We start from the raw sequence: 23,204 nt of genomic DNA on the forward strand, positions 1-23,204 counted from the left end.
ATACCAGAAATCAAGCAGATCATTCACCACAACGGCAATGAGTAAACTAAAAAAGCAAGCCCAGGCTCATTTCACAAATACTGCAGCACATTAAGAGGAACAACCAGTGGGAAGGGACCTGGAAAAGATGTGGACAATGGCAGTGACACTGGCATCTGCTACGCTCTCGGCCAGGCACCCACTTATGCTGACCATTTTAATAGAGGACAAAGGGAAAACATGGCTGCACGAAACATGAATGTGTCATACAGTGAGAGAGCCACCTGTGTGTGTGTGTGTGTGTGTATTTACACTGTGTGTTCACCTCCCATAGTTAGATTTCTTTCTAACTTTCTTTCTTTCTTTCCATCTGGGCTTTTAATTGCCTCAAAACTAAAAACTCACAAAGGTCAGATCACAGAAATCACTGGGTTGAAGATGAGGCTCAACTCAAGGCATCCAAAATCATATTTATGCTCTTCCCTCTCACGCGTGTACTTCTCCAGTGTTTCTTTCTTCTTTGCAGAGCCTTCCCTGACCCCTCACTTCCTAAGACTGGAAGAGATGCTATTTGGGGGCTCCAAATCTCTCTGTGCTTACCTTCTAACAGAACTTCTTGCGAAATTCTGGGCTCCTTACAGCAAAGTACCATGTTATTCCTTGATGTATCTCAGCTCCTAACACAATATCTTACCTGCAGTAGATACCCAATGAACAATCATGCAAAAATTAAATGAATTAATGGCTCCATCATCCACCCAGTTAACTTTCGCCCTCCATGTCCAAAGCCACCAAGTCCTGTTTAATCCATTTAAAAAGTATTTCGGACCCAGTCCCTCCTCTTCATTCCTACTGCTATGGCCTTTGCTCAGGTTTTCTTTTGTCTAGACTATTACAGTGGCCTCTTAACATTGGTGTCCTTGTCTCTGAGTACTCTCTGTTCCAAACTGTCCTCCATACCAGACATGACAAAACTGGCAGCTCACACACATAATTTGTTTGACCCTGAAGAATTTCTAAAAATAATCTGAGTTACTTCCCTGCTTTTTAAAATTAAGAAATTTCAAATAAAATTTTGGCTTTCCACATGGCCGCAATAAGCCAGGAAGAGCCGGCGGCAAGGAGCCTGCCACCTTCGGCGGAGACCTCCCCCTTCTTCTCACTTGGCCTTACGAGCTTGTTCCCCTGTGGGTCTCGATGTTTGTGGCTCCCGCTCTGTCCTGCAACTAGAGGTATATGCCTGAAACACAAATATGATCAAATTGGATCACATGGCTGCAGTCTAACTTTGCTGGCAAAATAAAATCATGGTACGCGAGGCTCACCACATGCCAGCACCGTCCACTCCCTTCTGCCCACACTGCACTTTGAGCATGCTGGGCATTTCTCACCCTTGACACTCTACTCAAGGTCTAGTTTCCAGCTTGAGTGCCTGGTCCTGTGCTGCAGTGGTAAAAAAAAAAAAAAAAAAGAAAGAAAAGAAAAGAAAAAAAAAAACAAACGTGCTAGAATCAGACTAGTTCTGTGCAAACCCTCTCTAAGCCTTCATTTCCTCTTTGTGAAATGGAGATAATGCTAGTTGACACTTCATGGGGTTATTGGAGGAGCAAATAAACAATACCTGTAAAGTTTTTGACATGGGGCCTGGCACATAGCAAGGGCTTAACAAGTGATACCCGTGTTTTTGTTGCTGTTGTCCTGCCCTTCTGTCTCTGAAGAAATGTTGTTCTACCTCCTGAGCCAGTTCAAAAATCACCTTGGTGAAGGATTCCCCATCCCTCCACCCTACCCTAAGCAGAATGAGTAATTCCTTTCCATGAGCCGGAGGGTTCTGCACATCCTCTAGAATGGCATCTCACCCTTAGCTGACCTGTATCCAATGCCTTTGTACGCTATGCACTCCTTAAGGGCCACTTTGGGCATCTTCAAATACCCAGTGCCTGGACACCACAGGTACTCAGTGTTTCCTGGAGGAGTTGGGTTGGATGTGAAGACAAACAGCCAGAGGGGTCAAACAATTTTTTTTCCCAGAATACTGTACATAAAAGATTGTCATGTGATGCCATTTGCCACTTGAACACACTCAATAAGAGAACAAGAAGGAAAAGGGTAAGTTCAGAGCATTGAAAGCAAGCTTCATCACTTAATTGTACGACTTTTGATTCTCTGAGCCTCAGTTTTCTCATCTGTAAGATGGAAACAATAATGCTTTTTCCATCTCCGTGGAATAGATGAGGATCTAATGAGGGAAACATGGGTGAAAACATTTTGCAAACTATAAAACCTTCGTTCCAGTGCCTAGCAGAAGCTGTGACCCTTATTGTAACTATGAGAATTGGAGAATAAAAAATGAATTTTTTATAGAATCTGGATTACTAACATACAGTTATGAAGTGTAGTATATTTAGGAAAGTAGAGAATTAGCCCCCAAACAAATACCAAAAAGCCATGATGGGACTTGAACGAGAAGTTGGGCTTGGTTTGAATCTCAGCTTTTCATTTCGAAAGACTCTGGGCAAATTCTTAATTCTTCCAAGTCTCATTTCCTTTATCTCTAAAATGAAGACAGTAAAATCCATCCCAGGAGGTTAAGAGGAAGATAAAAAGACCTGACTTTTGTAGAAGCCTTGAACGATGCTTGAAACCAAGGCTCTCAATAATGTCTGCAGACTCAATGAATGATAGATAATCAATGGGTATTAGGTAAAAGAAAGACAGAAACACCAACTCGAATTTAAGTATATTAATAACATTGAAATGAAAGCATAATATGCATTTCTGATTTGGGATGGAAGGGAATTGAGTGTTTAAGGCCCTCTACCCAAGTGGAAGCCCTTTGCAGCCCTGTTCCTGATCACTCCTCTGGATTTCCGCAGTCACTTCCTATCTTATCTCCCCACTCCAGGCACCCGCTTCTGATTCTTCTCCACTCTTCTCAGAGTGGTTTTCCAAAGCTACCATGTCTCTCGTCTATGGAAAGTGGTTCAATGGCAGCCCCTTGTCGTTAGGATACAAACCTACTACTTAGCCAGCATGTAAGACCTTAGATGGTCTCATCATACCTATCTCACCGGTCCCACCTCTCACCAACCTGTCACCACCACCCTCGGGCTTCATATCCCTGCCACATGGTTCTAGCACACCTCCATGCCTTCAGTGTCCTGCTTTGATGAAATACCCTTTCCCCTCAACCTGGTCTCCAAGACTCAGCTTCTCCAGGAAGATGCTCTCCACCCCAGTGTGGATTTGGTTTCCCTCCTAAGAGCTCCCACAGCCTCTGGACACACCTGTCTTAAGCGCTCACCACAAAGAAGCACAGTATCTATTTACTCATTTTTCTCTTCTTTCCATCTGTTGGCGAAACTGTGGAAGACAAGGATAGTCTTTTATGTTCGAATCATCACCAATTACCAACCATGCCTAAGCGTAGTTAGTGCTCTATTATTTTTATTGAAATAAATATATTTATAAATGAATGGATGATTGTGAAAATGTACTCTAAATAGGTTAATTTCCCTGCCCCCTCCACAAAAACCACTCATCTCTGTCTTTAGAAACTTACCTTTACAAACATAAAGAAGTCAAAAATTAAGCAATAGTGGATGTGAGACCGTACAGCATTCTGTTCAAGCACACAGACAATGGTGCTAGACAGAGGCTGAGCTTGAATTTTGACCCTACCACTCACCAACTGTGAGAACTAGGTGTATTATGTATCCTGCCTAAGGCTCAGCTTCCTTCTCTGCAAAACAAATATGAGAACACACTTCATAAAATTTTTATGAGAATAGAGATGATGCAGGTAAAGCACAGTGTATAACATGTAGTAAGTGTTGAATAAATGTTAAAAATAAATTAAGGATTAAGAAGTTTCAGTAACTACTTGCCTGTTAGATTTATGGGAAGCAAAGAGAGGCCTGAGTCACCACCATGATACAGAATCTAGATCACACGTGGGAGGGACAATGTATAAAGCCGCAGAAATGCTTGTCCCCTATGCTGAAAGGGAGTCCTGAGCTCAATGAAGAGCATGCCCACTGGCAAATTGGCCAAAACGCTCAAAAAGCCAAATGTGATATTTGCAGCAAGTCCTACTCTTCATACCACTGAGAGTGCTGGCCTCTATCACCCTCCGTGGCCCTTTAATTTGCCCTGAACCACGCAGCCCTCTCCGCCCCGTGCTTTATTTTTCAACCTTCCAAGTGCCTTCTGGTCGTCTTGACTCACTTACTATGCATTCCATCGGAACTTATGTAGGCCAGTTTTAAATGCCTGAAACTTCTCATGGTGTCATAGTCAGGTTTATCAGGATTTTATCATATGGCTTTTGAGCATCACATGAGTGAACTGCCAAAATCAATAAGAGAGGGGAAGAAATAATGCATTGGGAGGGTTGAAGTCTCAGGGCCAGTTCTCCTCAGTTCCCGTCCTGAGTATGACTTCTCAGGGAAGGACTGATAGACAATCATTAATTCTGTCATGCTGGTGAACTAGCACTTTCTGCTAAGATGGTTTCCAAGAGCCTATAGCTCCTTGGCCAGTGCCTTCCTTAGATCTTCTCTTTGGTCAGCCCCGTCTACCTCCTCCTGCCTCTTCTCGACTTCCCTTTCCCATCAGCAGCCCCAAGGCCCTAGAAGTACTCTCTGTCCCGGCAGCCCCAGGTCAGAGTGTGCAATCCAACAACACACCCAGTGTCCGTCACAAGGGTGCATCACTTAACTTCCCTTTATTTCCATTTAGTCACTTATCCCAGGCTGAGATCTCTACAGTGAAATATGAATTTGACTGCTATTAGCACTCCTTCAGACTTATGAGATTCCCAACAACCATAGGGTGCCCATCATTTTATTTCATATAGTTATGCAATACCATGATAATGATAATGGTGGGTATGACTTTCTGAGTGTTTTATGTGTACCTTATAACAACTCTGTTTTTTTTTTTTAAGGTAGTATTCCCAATTTAGAGATGAGGAAACTGAGGCTCTGAAAATTAAGTAGCATGTCAAATCACAAGATCAGTAAGTGGCCAAGCAAGGCTTGAACTCATGGCCATCTGGCTGAGGGCAGACCCCCATTCTTCTGCCCAAGCCACTTCCCCAGCGAACTCTGCTAGAGCAAGGGACACCCCCACACCCGTGCTGTCTCTCAGTCTCAGATGCAGCGACGGGGATCCCCAGACATCCCTGGTAAATTTCTGCTTATTGATGTGTCTACCCAAAGGGTATAATTAAGCAATGTAATTGTTTTTCTTTAAAGTGAGTAACACGAGCCACAGAGAAAACATTTATTGCCGTGTACAGAATTTCAACATAACAATATCGATTTTGTCCCTCTCATTCCTTCTTATAACTAAACAAAACTTTCTCCACTTTCAAAGTTTTAGGTTTAACCTCACCCCCTGTATGAATTTCCTCTGGCTACTCATTGATCTATCCTTTTACTAAAGTACTTATCCAGCCTGGACCATGCAATTTCAGTACTTTTATCTTTCACGTTTTTATTCAACTGTCATCTTCTCAGTAAGAACTTTCCTAGTTACCTGTTCTAAAAAGCAACCCCTCCCCAACACTCGTTATCCCCCTTCATTGCTTCATTTTTGCCCTATGCACTTACGCCATCCAGCATATATACCCTACAATTTTTCCTATTTATTCCCTGCCTTCCCCATTAGAGCATAAGCTCTCTGAGATAGGAATTTCATTTATGATTTTTTTCACAGCTGCCTTCCCCAGAGCAGTGTATGATAGGTGCTCAGTACTTGTTGTTTGGATGCTTGATGTGTTTTCTTTCTAGTTTACTTCAGCTAAGTTAGCCATTCCTCTTTAAAGAACTATAAAGTCCACAAAAATAGTAAACAGATCTTATATATCTTCTGTATCCCCACAACACTTTGGAAGGTGCCAGGCACATAGACAGGAATTATTTTAAAACCTACTTGCCTGATTAATTGGGTAGCAAATTAAGCAAACTTGAGAGCCATAAGCCCTAGATTGAGGTTATGTGGATGTTTTCATCATTGCGAATTTACCTCTGTTCAGAGGATTTTAATCTTAATGGCAGCAGGTGGATGTGGGCTGCTTCATGGTAAAAACTGATTTATTCTTTATTTCTCAATATTAACTGCTAGTGACCTTTTTACCTTCTCAAATTATTTTGCTGCTCTCCTAGTTTGGGAAGCCCATTGGGTCCCTTTGGTATTTGTCACTCCAACAGCTCTCTAATGCTAAGAGTGGAATTCAACATGTTGTACAAATTTTTGTGCCTGCCAGGTCCAGGTGAGGATGCATACGTCCCAGACCAGTAGGAGTGACTGGCTCAGAAGGCTAAGAGGTTTTGCCCCGGTTTTGCCTTCATGAGGCAGGATGGGCGTGTGCCGGCTGCACTACACACAGGCTGTGCCCAGGGGAGATCTCTGGTTTCTATGGCTATCTCACCCACAGTGCGTCTGTGTGTGCATGTGCATGTGCACGTGTGTGTGCAAGCACTTGTGTGATTGTGTAATGAGCGAGCTCTACCTGATTCAGAGCACTCTCGAGATGGGCTGGCTCCTCGGGGAGCACCAGCTGTTGAAATCTAGTGGGAAGGGCCAGCCTTGACCCCAAGAGAATTCTCAAGGTGCCAAGTCAGAGGATTAGCTCCACCCGCCACCACCCAAATCAAGCCACAAGCTGCAGTGGGGAGACAGTGAAATCATCTTTCCTTCTGGTTTTGGTGGTTACTGTTTTTAACACTGTTGAATGGCCAGGAAGAACCTGAGGGGAAGGTAGCCAGAGCAGCAAAGGCCAATTTCCTGGCTCAGGAGCCCCACAGCCCAGGCAGTTTCCTGTTTGCCAGAGGAGAGCTGGGGAAGTGGTGGGGGAGGGGTGCTATTCCCAACAGTTTTGAAGTTTAACAACACTTTAAGGAAGAGAAAGAAGACATCTTTAGCTCTACCCTGGCTCATTCTTCGTAGCAATTATTTTCTCTGTTGGGTTGGGGTAGGGGAGGTTAATGGGCAGGAGGGAGCAGAAGTAGGGAGAACAGAATGGGAAAAAAGGAAGTTTTAGCGGAACAGGACGGACTTAAAATTCTCCCTGTCTTTCATCTATCCAAAAACCGGCCTTTCTGTGGGTGTAGGAGGCCAGTGCAACTTTTATATATTTGGCAGATTTGTGGAACACAACTCTAAACAATGCATTTTAAATGAAGCTAAATGAAATGCATTCCTAGTCCATGGGAAAGTTCTTTTTTTGTTTGTTTTGGTTTGGGTTTTTTTTTTCTTTTTCTTTTTCTTTTTTTTTTTTTTTTGATATAATGTGGTGTGGAGAGTTGATGCTGGCTGAAGCGACACAGATAATTACAGTGTGTAAAGCGGACATGAGTCTGGGTGGGAGCCTAGTGATCCAGACCAGAATGGGGCAGTCACTAGACTGTTCCCAGATCTTGGAGCCTCTAGGAGCGACCACCTACCATATTTACAAAAGATTTTTCACAGCCTAGTTCTCTCTAGTCCCAGTACAACTTTCTGTCCATCAACGGACACCAAGGATCAGGGCTGCTCAGGGACCGAGGTTCTGGAATCGGCATGCCGGAGTTATGAGCCCAGATCCAACATTCTATTTCCTCTGACCTACCAATTATATTGCAAAAGTTTCTGTGTCTAAACTCTAAACTACATTTATGTTATTCTCTAAAATAATGATAATAATAATACAGATCTAATTGAACTTCACGGCCCATGTGGATATCTATATGTACAACTTCTTTACTGACCTGACTGAATCTTGTTCCTCATTTGTAAAATAAGGGTAATGGCTATTGAACTAAGAGTTCTTCCAACTCAAACATTCCAAGATTCAACAAAAATTCATTCAATATCATTCCTCCAAACAAATAGACTTTTTTTTTTTCTTTTTTTCTGAGCCCTGCTAATTGTTCCTCTGCCTTACTTTCTGTTGTGGGGTCTTTTTCTCCATTCCAAATGTATCAACACTCGGTCATCTTTTCAACTTCTCAGTGCTAGACTATTAGAGCTAGCTGTCTTCTTAGGGATTTCTTTGGTTTCAATTTTTTTTTATGTTAAGTGATACCACATGCAGCTGCTCAAAATAACTAGCTTCAAACACCAATTCATATCTGATTCAGGACCTGTATATGGCTCCTTAATTTCCCACTCCCACGCCCTCCTTTAACCCCATTATCACTGCTTCAGCATGACATGGTCCTATAGCTCTAGTCATATTCATATCTTACCCAGCCCTCCATCCACCTTGAAGATTCCCATCCCTTTGCCTTAACAATCACATTTCCATATGGTCTCCCCTACTGTCTGAACCAGTCTTTGTCCATCCTTCCTTCAAACAGCCCGGCTACACTGCCAGGAGACAGACTCCTATTCCCTTTAGTGCTCCCTTCGTATTCTTTTCTTTTGATAACAGACCGCATGTAATTCTCCAGTGGCTTCATGTTTATTTATTAATCCTCCTCACCCCCCCAAGGAAAAATACAGGATTGTGCCTGGCCTTTCTCTGTACAAGTTAAATGTTGAAATGTCATGGCCCCTGCTTCCCCTCCTTGGTGTCCAATACAGTATGTGGCATGTAGATGCTCAATATTGTCATTGGGTGATAGTTAATAATGAAGGAACCTGGGTGACTTCAAATCTGCAGTTAAGCCAACAGCATCTGGACTTGCCCCATCCCACAGTGTATTCCCACTGCCGCGGGAGTGCGTATCAAGGGTTAGGAATGCAAGTGAAGCTCGTGCGCCGAGCCCATGGCTTGGTTATACAGATCGAGCTGAAGAAGGCTGAGCTCTCAGAGTGTTCTGCTGACAGTCTGTTCTTCAATGGGTGACCTTATAGCTCCCTGATGCTGAATGGAATTCTTGGTCTTTAATCCTATCTCTGCAAATTAGGGGTAAGATGACTCAGCCAAAAAATCCTATGATGATAGAGCCTCCACAGAGGTATCATTTTATTTTTATAAATATGATAGTCTCTACAGACTCAACCAGTAAGGCAGTTTATACATAACGATAAAGATTCCAAGGTGTTTGCTCATATTTCCTAAGCAAGCATCATGTATAACCTAAGGGACAAGAAGCTTTGCTCTCCCTCCCCCAATACCAACGCCATTACTGGCAAAAACATCCAAGAAGGGGGATCCTGGGAAAGATATGGCCTTCTCTCCTTTATTTATAGTTAATAAAGAATGAAAAAACACTTTTCAAAAAGTTTATTTTGAGGACTCAGAAATTAAACCCTTTTCTCCACAGTCTTTTGGATTCAATAGTCTTCTTTTGCCATATGAAACCTTTCCAGTGCACGCTTCAGAAGCACCATATTTTGTGTAAGACTGCAGAGGTATACTGTGACTTTCAGCTTTAAGGCTCCTGTCAGGGGACTAGTTCGATCCCCTCAGGATTGCCTACCAAACTCCAAGAGCACAACGAAGATACTGATTGTCACCACAGGAAAAAAATGGCACTGCTGGTGCCTCACACTTGTGTTTTTGTGCCTCAAGTGCCCAATGGAAGGAGGCCGAATGTGGGGATAAATCTACCTTCGACCATGCTGCTACTCTATACTTACGTAGGCTTGTCCTTTGTGGCCAAGAGAGGTTGTTCTTGAAGATGTCAGGGGTTGTGCACAAGAAAATAAACTTGAGGAGAAATGGTTTACACATTTTTTGACAGAAAGGTTACCTTCTTAAAAGCGTTAGAATGACTATCTACACTTTTAATCGTTCAAGTCCTCGATCTTGTTTTATCTCACTCTGATGAGCCTAACTCTTTGTTCTGTCACTCAGGGCCTACCAGCATCTCTAAGAGCAGGGTCATGAACCTGGAAGGAATCTCCTCAATCAGGTTCGGCTACAGAGTTAATCGACCCACCAAATGAAAAGGGTGGTGGCATTCGTTCACACACCCATGGCAAAAGTCATTCAGGAGGAAACATCTCATTTTCAACCTGAAATCTTCCTTTCAGTGTATAGGGGGTAATTCCAGCCTCTCAAGCTGTATAACATGCTTTTCTTTTTCCTTTCACTTCATTAGACCACCTATGAGACATATAGGCACTATTACTTTTATTAATAAAATTAATTCAAATAGATTGGTTTAGGCATTTGGGGATTTCTTGAAATCACAGAGGGCTTTCTGGGCTAACCTGGATCAGAACTGAAGTCTTTGGAGGAGAGGCTCTGGGCTCTGGAGTCAGAGGAACCAGATTTAATCTGATTTCCAGCTGCAGGGTCTTAGGCAAGGCATTCAGCCTCTTTGAGCCTCAGTTTCTTCATCTAGCTGATTGGATTGTTAGTAACAATAGGTGTGATAAATATAAGTATATCGCTTGGCAAGTAAACATCCAATAAATGGTAGATTTAATCTAATAGATTGATATTAGTTGATAGGTACCATAGCACACAGGAAAAAAAAAAAAAAAACTCATGAATGGAGAGCAGTTCATTCCTGAGGCATTTCTCTAGCTTAGGTCACCAAAGGATTAGAACTAACACGTGCGTGCAAGAGGGCAGAGCTAAGCATAGCAGACAGGTGAAAAGAAAGGTGGAGGACAAGTCAACAGAAAAGAACACTCCAGATGAAATTACACCTTCGGGAATCCAAAGGCAGGGGCTGGGTTTTGAGCTCTGCTCACTGCTGTGGTGTAATGAGACAGAGAAGAGGACTGGGATCCTCTCTCCAGCAGGGACCTGAACTGTGACAGGAGAAAAGCCATTTTCTTCTCTCTGGAAGGACTTGTTGGAACTAGGGAAGCAAGTGAACTGAAACACCATTTCTCCTGGAGCAGATGTGTGACTCAGCTAGGAAGTGTGGGAAATAGAAGGCAGAGGAGAATCTTTATAATCCTGATGCTTATGCGGAATGCAATGATTCAAGGCCTACAGTGCAGCATTTTGGGGAAGGTGGCTCATCGTAACATCAGGCTCTCTGGAATCTTTTTTAAATGATGAATACAACCAACTTACAAGAATAAAATAAGAGATCTTTGCCACCACAAATGTCAAACAGAATCTATCCTACTTGGAGTCATGATTTACACCAAGTTTGTAGTTAAAAGCCAGAATGAAGCATATATATTTTTCAAACCATATACTGAACTAGACTTAATTTATTTGTTTTCCTAAGCTCTAAATTAATTTTAAATGGGTTTCAATATAAAAATTTAAAGATGTATGAGCCAAGACAGAATCAATTTTATAAAACTGAATCATGTACTCATTAGAATATCAAAATTTGCTTAGAATCAAGTACAGTAGCTTGAGGATTCAACTCCATTAGATTAAAACAAAAGGAATAAAGAACTCACAATTAGCTGCTAGTGATGATAATGATGATGGTGATCATGATTATGATTATGATACTACTGTACTTCTCCTTACTGGATTCCCATCACAATGACATATCTACATACCAAGGGTGTGCTGGTGTGGGATCCCCCTTGCAATGATCTCAGTACCTTCTAACTGGATAACCTTCTGACTGCGGTGGGCTTTGAAAAATACATTGGGCTGCAGATCCCAAGGGAAGATTAGGTCCCACACAGGAAAGCAGAAGGTAGCTAATTAACCGTTTCAACTTAGCAATTATTCTTTTATTAGCATATTGACCAGAGATTATGCCAGTGTGTGTAGGCATTGTTACATGTGCACAAGTTTTAGTAATATAAATAATTAGCAACTTAAATTTATTTTGTTGGACTGTGCTCTTTAGATTCTAAGAATCGTTGGAGGAAAATAAAAATGTGGACGACCACCAGTGGACAAGCGCAGAGTGAGTTATTTGTGTTGCTGAAATATATAGTAGTAAGAGGGAATAAAAATCACATGTCCAGGGTAACATGGAAATTGGGGGTCGAGGATAGTCTTTACATAGAAGAGGAGGAAGTTTTGAGAAAATGGGGAGGTCGGGAGACGTACACCTGGAACAATAAATTGGCAGATCTTCCTGGAGACGGTGAAGATGCTAGCAGAGGGGAATAAAGGAGTTTTACTCCGTCAGCCAAGAGTTTGACGATGGCTCAGATTTTCAGAGATATGACAAACCACTATCACTTGGCCATGAGGCCTGTTTTCTGTGGTTTCAGATTTACTCATCTGAGAAATATGGGAGTTCCTAGCCTTCGTAAGGGAACAAACCAGGTGATCCCCAAGAATGAGTCGCTGATTCAGAAGCCGAAGAAAGAAAGGATTGTGCATTTCCTGGCTCCTCCTCCTTCCGCATTTCTGGCCCCAGTTCTCTTCTCGCCTGAGTTAGGCTCAAAGCCTGTCCTGCCTGCTCTGCAGCCTTGACAGTTCTCCACTGGGAAACTCCTCCAAGGGGCTGAATCAGATCCCCTCAAATCTAAGAAGAGTGAGTTTCTGCAGCCGCAATACCTTCTGAGTTTTCTTGCCAGCAGCATGGTTTGAGGTGTGGCCTCTATGTGGACCGCATATTTAAAATGTCGGCCCACGTGGAAATGATTCTTTTCAGTTAGCCTGGCCCCACATTGAAGAGTTTAACTTGGATTCTGTTTCTCTCATTTCATTTCTCTTCGCCTTGTCCTACTTTCCCCTGTGGCTGAGAGCTGTTTTTCCATTTCGTTTTGCAGACATGTGAAGCATCTCACTCCCCCGTTTCCCCCGCCCCACACTTCCAAATATCTGGAAGAGCGATGTTCACATCTGGAGACCATTGTCATCTGGAAGATTTCTTTCGACATTCTTTTCTTTGAAACTCAATCCATGTCACCTCTTGTTCAAAAGGGCCTCTGAACTACTGGAATCATTTGCAGAGGCTCAGGAAAAAGTCCTTAGTTTCATCCCTACGTGGTGGAATTTGTGACTCAGCCCAAACCGAAGATTATGTTTCTGATTGTTTTTTTCTTTTCATAATGCTTACTTCTCATGCTGAGAAGGACTGGAGGTCCTAGCCTAGGTCACATACAAAAAGAAGGTGGAAAGCGAGGTACTCAACAATCACAGCAGTGAATCCAGTTCCTAGGTCTGCGAACTTGAACAAGATAGTCATTTCCTCATCAATAAAATTGTGGTACATTGTTAAAGTTTAAGTTAATAACCCTGCTTTGTTATCCCATAGGAATGTGCCAGGATAAGGTGAGGTAACATATCGGCACATGCCTGGTCCCACACTTGAATAAGATACGGACTGATGGAGAAAGGTGAAAGGGCTCCCGTCAGGTTGAGACAGTCTCAGCATTTGCACACCCCACTCTCCATAGGATCATGGACGACCCCAAGGCTGTGGCTCTAGGATGCACCACTGGGTAGGGGAAAGGTAGAAGTCTCTGGAATACAGGAGTCCTGCTGTCAGACACAAGCTCTCATTCTAACCAAGCTGACAATAGAGTATTTAATCAGTGGTTCTCAAATTTAATGTGCAGAAAGGTTACCTGGCCATTCTGACAAAATGCAGATTCTGGTTCAGCAAGTCTGAGGGTGACCCAGATTTTCATTTCCAATAAGCTCCCCGGTGATACCTATGCTGTTTGTTCCCCGACTGTATTTTGAATAACATGGTACGTTAAAAGCAGATCTCCAACCCCCAAATCCGATCTCTGCTAACAAGAGAATTTGTCATTTTTGCAGCGTCAAATCTCAACCTCAAGCATAGTCAGTGGAAAGGGAGGTGTAGAGGGAAATGAAATTCACATTCCTAAAATGCACAAAGACTTGTTCAGCTCAACTTTGACCTTTTCCTGCCAGAAGACAAGAACCACATGGCCTCTTGGGTGTGAAGGGAAAACTAACTGCCCTACTTCACCCCATTTAGTGTCTTCAAGTATTTCCCCTCAGAGTCAGGTTCGCACCTAGTGGAGAGAATGCCATAGCTACAGGTGGCTGCCTTTGACCTTCAGCAAGTTGCCCAACTTCCAGCCAGGAGGCTTCTACAGGAGGGAGAAACACTAATGTTTTTTTATCTAGGCATTGCCAGACGGCCTCTCTTGCCCCTGAGCTATGTTGTCTAGCAACCAGAGGGCAGGAGAAAGGCAGGGATAAAAGTATGTAAGAAGGTAGGAAAGAAATAATGGTAACGGGAGAGATAGGGCTAAAGTCATCTGAGGGCTCCTGGTAACACAGACACACAAATCCAGCAGGGTGGAATGTTAATAAGCCTCAGAGGAAGGATGCCAGTGGGTGTGAGCCTAGAAAGCAGTAGGCCAGAAGTTTACATTCATTTTTCCATTTTATTATTTTAAAAATACTAATAAGAAAAGGAAGAGGGAGAAAAACTCCTACTTCTTAGATGAGCTGGCGAAGCAGGAGGAAAAAACTGAAAAACTGCTTATAAAAACCAAGGGAATCATTAAAGGGTATGCGGGGCGGGGTAGGGGGGAGGTGGGGAGAAGTTGGTTAAAATCCTGTACTAAAAACTAAAACATGTCTTGAAAAGCGGCCAAAAAATAGTTTATAGTAAGGTCTGAAAAGCTGAAATGAGACGCTGCCCAGGCGTGGCTCCTAGTGGCTCCGACCGAGGACTGGAGGGTGACTCCACACAGCCCGCCTGCTGCAACCAGCCTGCGGCTGCATCAGTGTGACCCTGGGTTGGGGCCACCCCAGCCAGCAAGAGGGTGCCAGACAGCAGACAGCAGTCCAGGGAGGCAGCTAAAGTGGCAGGAAGATTTTTTATTCCAGTCACAGTGTGTAACTTGTTTCCTCACGGATTGCAAGTTTTAGTTCAGGCTCGTAAGAGCCACTTAAACTGTTTTTAATGCGTCTGCTGTGGTCCTCCTGCTTCCTGTCATTCCAACACTCCAAACTCGACCTCCCATAGCCATAAGGATGAGCCTACTAAAGCACGGATGAAAACACGCTGCTCAAAATTTTTCATAGTTCCCTGTTGCCAACAAAAGGAATTCCTAACTTCTTAGCATGGCATTCGATGTGTTCTACAGTCTTGCCCTAGTCCAGTGTTTCAGGGTCATCTCCAGCTACTCCTTCCAACCTCCAACCACCCTACAGCCCAGTCATTCTAGACCATACTATTCTCCACCAGGAAGCTATGAACTTCCTCTTCTGTGCCTTTGCACGTTGCTATATTTACTCGTTTGGTTGATCTTCCAAACAAGCCCTATTTATCATTTCAAAAAATACATAGAAATAGTCTATGGCCATGTTACCTGAACAAGCCCAATCCCATCTGATTTCAGAAGTTAAGCAGGGTCAGGCCTGGTTAGTACTGGGATGGGAGACCACCTAGGAAGACCAGGTGCCATAGGTGTAAAAAATTTAAAAATAAAGGATTGTAAGCTGATAAATTCCTCACAGTCTGTGAGGTCAGCCAAGGGTTGTCTTGCCTAAAAAATAAAAATAAAATACACAAAAGTAAAATTATAAATTTTTAAAAGTAATATGTACACATAATTTAATTTTTTTTCAGGTGAAGAAGACTTAAAATGCAAAGAAACAATTTCTTGCCTTCCTCTTCCCCCTCCCCATGCTCTCTCCTCAACTAATTCACCTTTCTCTCTTTAAATTTTCTCTCCTGGTGATTACTTCCATTTCTCTAGGAACTATTTTGTGATTTCTATAATGTTATTTCTTAATTTAGCAATTTTACATAGACTTTTTTTGTATTCTGACTCTAATAAATGAGTGTTTAGCACACATGGAACATACCATTATTTTTATTTTCCCAGTGAAAGTTTTTAATCATTTTATTGTTGGAAGTTCATACCAGTTTTTATTCCTTTGCTGTCATGTTATGAGAGGTCAGAAGGTAAAGAAAATAAATATGTTTCAAGAAACCAAAAACAAAAATGACAATTCTAAAAGTTTCCATAGAGAAGGCATAGATTCGCTGAAAGAGAATATGAATTCTTAATATCAACAATGAATGCTAGCCAAGAGAATAATTTTTTCATTGTTGAAAGATAAGAACCTTCAACCTAGAACTTTAATAACAATTAAACTATCTTTAAAATTTGGAGCAAATTAATGATATCCCAGGCATATGTAAATATCTTTTAATTTTCTCTTGGGAAAAATACTCTAGAAAGAAAAGAAATACAAGAGAACCCTGAGACTTATGTTAATTAAGAATAAATAAACATTATATAAATTTTAATTTCTAAAAAAGAAACAAAAAAAATGAAAGTTAAATGTGGAGTAGAGAAGTAGAATTAAAAAAAACTTATGGAATGTTATACAACATAGATAATGGGGGAACCCACACTAGACACACTAGATATTTTTCCATGTGAACATAATGAATTTATAAAGTGCCAAAACTGGCAAAGAAAAACTTTAAAATTTGCATAGATACCATTATAGAAATTAAAACGTCAATCACTTTATGAAGTTAATAAGTATAACCTTGAATCAAAAACTGGATAAGAACAACACACAAAAAAAATTATAGTATCTACATACATAGATAATTATGTGTCAAACATGTACAAGAAACTCTTGCAAATCAACATGAAAAAGATTGGAAACCCAAAAGAAAAGTGAGCAAAACACATAATGTGCCAATTAGAGAATGGGTACCAAGTATGAGATATGTATTTCTAGGAAGACTTAGAAATCAGAAAAATGCAAATTTTAAAATGGCGTTTTACTACTTTACACACAATCAATATATAATGATTAGAAAGCTGGGTAATATCAAGTGATGGAGAAGATTCAGGGAAATAGAATTGTTTGTGCATTTTCAGAGCAACATTAAACTGGAACGGCCATTCTGGAAAGCAACCTTAGAGTATGTAGTGAAAATTAAGTATTGATACACCTTATGCCAGCACTCCCCCGTGCTGGGTCTGTGTCTGCAGAAGCAATCACGAAGGTCCATGGGTACACAAGTACAAGAATGTTTGCCCTCTGATTAGAGACTGTCATATGTGAGTCAGTGGTTGGCAGCTGGGGTTGAGGGAAGGGGAGTGGGAAATAAGGGAGGGCACAGAAGGGAAATGGGAGTGAAGATAAAGGATGAAAGGGAAGAGCAAATCATCAAAATAAAACCAGAATGTGACCTTGCATGGCCTGTTGGTGAACCGAGGAATGTGTTTAATTAACTCAGCTCTCCGCATCTGCAGTTCCTCAAACCAAAAATCACCGTGCACAAGCATCTACTCACCACCTGGTATCCTATTGTGGGTCAAGCACTCATGGTAGAAAAATAAATGAGCAACTCCTGCTAGACTGTTTCACTTGCTTTGAACAAATTGGTGAGCTGTGGAGTGGACATGACCTTCCCTTTCCTTGACCTTCCAAGTCTCCCATCTCTCATCTCTCCATTTATCTGGTCTAATGGGGAAAAAAGAGAGAGGCAGAGACAGAGACAGAGAGAGAGAGAGAAATTCCTCACTCTCTATAAACAAACTCCTCCCTCCTAGCCCTCAGTAATCTCCAGGCTTAGTGTGTCCCACCCAAATCTCATTTCCTTTAACAGAACTCTTGTGAAGCAGGTTACTCAACCCCTAAGTAATTCTAAAGTCACTTCACCTGGAGTCATAGTAAAGCAGTGTTTACATTTGTCCCCTGTATTCACCTGAGCATCAATGCAGCCACCTCCTGGATCTCAAATTCTTGTGCAGAAGAAGGGCTAAGGAACCAGATGGAGGCAAGATCCTGTGTTTTCTGGGAAAAATAAATTATTTTTGCAGCAATGACTTCTGCACCGTTCTAGGTAATCAAACAGAGCACCTGGAAAAAGAAGCCCTACCTCTCACGGATAAAAATCAGAATGGACTTACCAAAGTGACACAAAAATACAGTGACAGCAGCACACAGGTGAATTCTAGGAGCTAGTGAAGTTACAAGAGACATATTTTTTTCATGGGAACATTGCTGACCCATTTTTTTCTTCCATATATGCCTGTACCTTGTAGGCGAAGCAGCATACTGAGGCCTCATCAAGAAAAACTACAGAAATAGAGTTTACAGGCCCTGCCCTTAAAGAATGTAAATTCTCCTCTGTGGGTCGCCCATTAAGTGTCAGCCATTATCCTCAGCACTTTTATATAGTACATTTATCTATTTATCTTCACATTAACCTCAGCAGTTAAAGTCCCATTCTCTTTGTTTTTCCAAATGTGTAAACTGAATCTCTCAGAGGTTGAGGAATGTGCCTCAAGTATCAGCTGATAAGTAACAGTCCAGGACTTCTGACCCCAAGCCCAGGCACTTTTCACAACACCATCGTTGCATTAAAGAGAATCCATCCAACTTGGAAATACAGAGCGCTGCACCCTGAAATAGACTCAAAGTATTTTCAAAATCATACATCTGAGCTTGTGTGTCTGGTCTCTCCTGTGGAAAGGAAGTGTTCAACAGTGAGAGATTCCTAATGGGAGTAACTTTTCCAATGTAGATGAAAGAACAGAGGGCTTCAGATTGTCAAGGAAGAGAAAATAAAGTTTGAATAAGCATCTTCCCTTAAGGTTGCTCAGACGCTCCTACTGTCATGGAATGAATTTTCCACTCCGTCTCCCAGAGTCAGGAAAATCATGATGAAATGAAACGTGGCAGGGTAAATTCAGGTTAGATGACACAAAAAATATTTCTGGTGATGAGGTGGTTAAACACCAAACTATTTCATTAAAGGAAGTGGTGACATGTAGGTTTTCTTTTTCCCCTTGGATACTTTTGGCTTACTCCTCTTGGAGGCAGGAGATGGAACACTCAGACTCTGGAAATCTCATCTGAAAATGGCAGTTCTGCAGCTATAAGATAACTTTATTATGCTCACATAAAAAGGGTTTAGGACAGCCCATATAATAACAAACTATTACTCAACCCCAGACCCTCCCAGAGTGCTACTGAAAAGGCTTTTCTCACCTTTCCTCCCTGGTTCCCATACTCCAACAAGCATGAACCAGAAACGGCCTGAGTCATCATGTCATGTGACTGAGAGTGCACATGGAGCCTCTCCACACTTGGCACGGCCACATGAAACCAAAATCACCTGTGCTCTGCAAGCTGAAAAGCACTAGGCAGTTACAGGTTTATGTCAGAAACATCTCAGGGCTGCCTACCCGCCTCTTGAGCTTTAGAGAAAATTTATACTTGGAAATGATTTCTTCCAAGGCACAATGGCCTAGCTGTAAGACCACTTGTTGGCCATGTGAGTCACTGTTGTTCACATTTGGGGTCTGCTGGAAGCTGCAGGTTCAGGATGGCTGAGGAGAGACCTCAGTGCTCCTCCCTCCCTGTTTTAGCCTCCTTCACAGAAGAGGATATTTGCAATGGCTCCTTCCCTTCTCTCAGGCTGCTACTCAGGCACGTGTCAGTTAGTTAGTTGATTAGATAGTTAGTTGGTTAATTAGTTAACTTAGCTGTTAGTTAGCTTTGCAAATAGCATAGAGGAAAAATCCACCTCCCAGAAAATAATTTTCTTTCACAGACCCATTGATCTCATTGTCCCTTCAGGAAATCAGAAAAGGACTTGAACAGGAAGTCCACATGAAGAAATGTTTCTCTTCCTACTCTAATGATTTCCGTTTTCCTAAGAAGCGTAGACTCAGACACTAAGTTTAGTCAGACCTGAGGAATCATCTAAGTACAACCTTATCATTTTCCAGGAAAGGAAGCCCAAACCCAGAGAGGTGAAGTAGCCCGCCCAGGGTCACACAGCTGATCAATGCCCTTCACCCAGCAGGGGACCAGTACACATCCACTGTGATGGAGGGGAAATGGCCCATGTCCCTCTGGCATGTCCCTAAAATTGATAAGTATAGTTCTAGACATTTCTCCCTGCTGTCCATGTCCCAGCCGCCACCACCATCACCAAACACACACATAAATTGCCTGCTCTACTCTTCTAAGAACTCACTAAGCCTTTTATTTCCATGCAATAATTTTAAATTTATGAGCACTGTCGGTTCCCCCCTAGCAGAACTGGGAATGGCTTCCTGACGCACGGAAGGAGGTGACTGCCCTCTGCAAGTTCAGGCTGGGTAGGAAAGACAGGTATTCTGCCATCCAGGTTTGTCATCTACCTTTTCTTCCCCATTTTTTTCCTCCCAATTCCCAAAACCCACCTCCTCACCATAAAAATGGACCAGTTGAGTGTAGGCAATTTAGGTGGTTGGAAGAGCCAGGGTTTTTAAATCAAAATGTCTACATACGTAAATAAGCTGCATGGTGTCATTCAAGACATTAAATGATTGGCATCTTTAAATTGGGGACGGTAATGCCATGATGCCTTGAGAATAAAATGAGATCATATTTTGGGAAAGCCCTTTTGAAACTGTTAAGAGGTTATGTAAGGGATCATCATTATTGCTTCCAAGCTGCCCTATGACTGATCGTGCAGTAGAGTTCGCAGCGTAAAGGAAGGGTGTCAGTAGCTGGGCTGGGCTAGAGACTGGAAATGTGGTCTCCTCCACCTGTGTACACAGGAAAGTGCCTCTTCCCACAGTGCTCGGAGGGGGCACTGCCGGGGCACTGTGGTGAGGGCCAGCTGTGAGCACCGTCCCAGAATGCACTGTGACTGCTGCCCCAGGTCAGCTCTCTGGAGCTGCTTTTCTTTTCCTTTTCTTTTCTTTTCTTTTTTTTTTCTTTTCTGTTTCGGTTCTCGTGGCTTCCCGATCATTTTAAAGAGGCTGTGTCATTACTGGCCTACCAGACAGGCAGCTTACCCTAGGGCAACGACTCATTTTTCGCCCGTCTGAGCTTGTGCAAGAGGAGACTACTGCGGACCGGGGCACCTATTGCATATTACTCCACGTCCTTAGAGCGCTCAATTTCCCCCTACCACTCCCATTAGCTCCAGGAGGCTTGGCAAGAAATGATAGTCTCCTATGTGAATATGACTGATGCCTGACCTTCCTTCTCCATCTCAAAAGACTTCATTCCTTCCAGAAAGAGCATCCTCTTTTACTTAACTTAACCACACCACCTATTTCATCACTTCTTCCTGAATCCTCTTCCCTCAGTAAGCAGGGCTGGCTTCATCCGGCAGCACCATTTATGTCTTCTCTCCGTAGACCTTTTCTCCTCTGCCTATGAGCATGTGTAGACTCCTAATAATTTGAAATCTGTTCCTCGACATTTTTTCCACTATTTACAATTCTAGTTTTATTTTATTTTCATCGCCGCCCTCCTTAATCAGTGATCTGTACAAAAAGTCTCCTTTCTTCTCCTACAAATAATGTTTTGCCCCCACCTCATGCTCTATAGAAACTTTACTCTCAAAAAGTCACCAAGGAATTCTCTGAAGGTCACTGACTAATTCATGGTCCTTATTTTTCCTCTTTAATATTGATGTTCCACTCAGTGGAGTTCACGCCTCCATGGCATCTATGACAGCATATGACCCTCATGTCTCTGTTTCTCTGCCTCCTCCCATGTCCCCTTTGTCAACTCTCGTCTTTTTACTCTCTTTAATACAGACCTTTGTCAAGATTCAGTTCCCAGGGCCTCTGTCATCCTGTTGGTTTTCTTTCCCTTGTTTTTATTCACTCTCTTCATTTCATTCTAAAAATGCACCCAAACTCTATATCTCCATATATGACTACCCTTACCCCCAAATCCTTATTGGATGTTGTTTTCCTCGGCGTCTTCATAGTGCTTTGATATATCTAAAATTAAATTCATCATCTTTCTGGCTTCTGCATTTCTGTTAACAATACAACTTCTCTCTTAATTAATCATTTACAGGCTAAACTTAAAACTGTTCCTAAATCCCCATATTTAGTCAACCACCAAGTCAAGTTAGTCCTTTCCAAAAACTTTTGCAATCTTTTCTTTTTATTCATTTTATCCCTACTGACTTCACCCTCCCTAGTTAAGGAAATTCATTCTTTTATTTGTTTATTTAACAAATGTGTATTAAGTGCCTATTCTGCACCAGGCTTTGTGTTAGGAACTAGGTAAGCAAAAACAGATACAGACTGCCTCTGTTCCAGCAATGGAATTTATAAGGTGGTAGAAGAGGCAGATGTTGCTTAAGAAAATACTAATGAATATATAACTACAAATCGAAACGAGTATTATAAAAGAGAAGAACACAATCACAGGCTGAGACATGAAAAGTAGACAGGGCATGCTGATAGAAAGAAAATTACTTACTGATGGAATAATTTATTGAAGACTATTTGATCAGAAGGAACATAGTAAATTCAAGAAACTGAAAGAAGTCAGTAAGTCTGGAGCTGAGAGGGCAAAGGGCAAAATGAGGGTAGGAAAGAAGGAAAGAGCATGTTAGGCTTGGTCGACTGGATAAGTTATTTGGTTGGACTCTATCCCAAGATTGAGGAGGAGCAAATAAAGAGTTTACTATTATTCACTTTAACTGCAGTAATTATCTCCTGCCTAAAATCCTGGCTTTCCCTACTCCAGTCCATGCTGCATGTCATCACAAGAATTTTCATAAGATAATCCTCCAACCTATCTAGATTCGCTTCCCAAGACCGGCTTATGCAACTTGTCTGTCAAAGCCAATTGGTCTACTCTTTGATCTCTGAGCTATTTTGTGCTTTCCAGACTGTGTCTTTTGCTCACCTTCTCCACCTCTGCTTCAATTAACCATCTACTGCTCCTCTCTACCTCATGCCTACCCACCGCTGAACAGATGACTTGAATCTATTATTTTCTGGAAATCACAAATATCCTGACCTCCCTAACTTAAAATGGCTCTCCATGCTCTCAGCAACCACACGACACTGGCCAGTTATATGGGACTTTAGAGCTAGAAAGTCTTGGTTTGGATCCCAGTTTTAAGCAAATCACTAAATTCTCAAAGCCTCAGATATTTAATCTATAAAATGGATAAAATCTTACAACTTATAAGTTTATTGAGAAAATGAAGTTAGAATAAAATTTTAAAGTATCTAAAAGAAAACACTGGATACTTATTATCCACCTTCTCCCTTTCATCTTCTCTTACTTTTCTAAAGAAATGGTAGACTTTTTGAAGAAAGGGACTGTCTGTTATTTATCTTTGCATTTCTACCCTTAGTGCACCTGAAATATAATAGGTATCAAATTAATAATATTGAATGATTGAATATTGTTCGATCAAGTGGAATTCGACATCAAAAAATATTTAATTAAGAAAACACATTAACAGATTAAAAGAAAGAAAAATCTGATTATTTAAGTAGATACAAAATAATCAGCAAAATTTTAATTTGTTGATTTATTCATGAAAAATCTTGAATAAAATAAATAAAATATAATATTCCTAATCAAAAAAAATGTGTTCATCAAAATATGACAGATAATATATTTGACGGTAAAATCTTAAAAGCAATTACATTAAAGTCAGGAATATGACAGGATG

At 41.7% G+C, this 23,204-nt stretch overlaps 1 pseudogene; it reads left to right on the forward strand.

The window, feature by feature from the left end:
* Positions 1-15,082: 15,082 nt before the first annotated feature.
* On the forward strand, positions 15,083-15,200 carry LOC118613969 (annotated as a pseudogene).
* The last annotated feature ends 8,004 nt before the right edge of the window (positions 15,201-23,204 follow it).

Source organism: Rousettus aegyptiacus, unplaced genomic scaffold, assembly GCF_014176215.1.
Source record: "Rousettus aegyptiacus isolate mRouAeg1 unplaced genomic scaffold, mRouAeg1.p scaffold_m13_p_2, whole genome shotgun sequence".
Taxonomy (NCBI): domain Eukaryota; kingdom Metazoa; phylum Chordata; class Mammalia; order Chiroptera; family Pteropodidae; genus Rousettus; species Rousettus aegyptiacus.